At 44.5% G+C, this 1,503-nt stretch overlaps 1 pseudogene; it reads left to right on the top strand.

The window, feature by feature from the left end:
- The first annotated feature begins 231 nt into the window (after positions 1 to 231).
- On the top strand, positions 232 to 635 carry LOC110594788 (annotated as a pseudogene).
- The last annotated feature ends 868 nt before the right edge of the window (positions 636 to 1,503 follow it).

Below are 1,503 nucleotides of genomic sequence, written 5' to 3'. Positions count from 1 at the left end.
CTCACTGCTACCTCCCAAAATGCTGGGATTATAGGTGTGAGCCCCTGTGCCCAGCTTCTTTTCTCTTTTTTTAAATTCTATTTCTTCGTTTGTACTACTCATCTGTTTCTTGCATGTTGTCTTCTCTTTCCATTACAACCCTTTACATTGTTAAAGTAAAACATTATCCCACCTTCCCCTCTCTTCCTCGGCACTGCCTACCGAGGTGGCAGCCATCTCCTACCCGGCATCATGACTGCCCTCAGACCCTTGGTGAAACCCAAGATCATCAAAAAGAGGACCAAGAAGTTCATCTGGCACCAGACTGATATGTCAAGATTAAGCGTAACTGGTGGAAGCCCAGAGGTATTGACAACAGGGTGCGTAGAAGATTCAAGGGCCAGATCTTGATGCCCAACATTGGTTACAGGAGCAACAAGAAAACAAAGCACATGCTGCCTAGTGGCTTCTAGAAGTTCCTGGTCCACAATGTCAAGGAGCTGGAAGTGCTGCTGATGTGCAACAAATCTTATTGTGCTGAGATTGCTCACAATGTTTCCTCCAAGAACCGCAAAGCCGTTGTAGAAAGAGCAACCCAATTGGCCATCCGAGTCACCAGTCCTAATGCCAGGCTGCGCAGTGAAGAAAAGGAATAGACAGCTCGTGCATGTTTTGTGTTTAAATAAAACCATAAAAACTGAAAAAAAAAGAAAAAGAAAAACATTACACCAAGAAAAAATATATGCCAAAGATATATTGGCAGACTTTATTTGGGAGATGGGTACTATGGTGGTAGATGTAGACACTATTGCAATGGGCACTTGCATTGGGGGGGAGATTGGACTCATCTCTGACTTCAGCAAGCTCATATGGGGGTTTAAATAACCAAGGAGCAGGGTGGGAGGTCTCAGTGGATGGAAAAATCACAAAGAGGAAACAGCAAGGAGGTTACTAGCTAAACATGATAAGATTCTTGCTAAATGCAGGTCTGAGTGATAAGATATCAAGGGTGGTCAGGTACCGAGGGTGGGGCATTTTTAAAAAACTGAGCTAGCAGGATTCTTGCTCAGGTTGGATTCTGTGAGGACAGAGAGGGAAGTTCCAGGTTGGGCCTAGTCAAGCAGAGGACTCAGAGGAGCCTGACTAAAGTTATGGTCAAAGAGGAACGCCTCTGTCACCATATTGATTATAGTTATTTAAACATTTTTTTAGGCCAGGCACGGTGACTCACACCCATAATCCCAGCACTTTGGGAGGCCAAGGCAGGAGGATTGTTTAAGCCCAGAAGTTCAAGACCAGCCTGAGCAACATAGTGAGACCTTGTTTCTACAAAAAAATTTTTTTTTTAATTAGCCAGGTCTGGTGGCATGTGCCTGTAGTCCCAGATACTCAGGAGGTTGAGGTGGGAGGATCACCTAAGCCCAGGAGGTCAAGTGCAGTGAGCCATGATCACACCACTGCTCTCCAGCCTGGGTAACAGTGAGAACCCGACTCAAAGAAAAAAAAATTTTTTTTTTTTTTTTT

This window comes from Carlito syrichta, unplaced genomic scaffold (assembly GCF_000164805.1).
Source record: "Carlito syrichta isolate Samal-C Ts95f unplaced genomic scaffold, Tarsius_syrichta-2.0.1 Scaffold136857, whole genome shotgun sequence".
NCBI lineage: Eukaryota > Metazoa > Chordata > Mammalia > Primates > Tarsiidae > Carlito > Carlito syrichta.
This window is presented reverse-complemented; position numbering and strand designations above follow the sequence as displayed.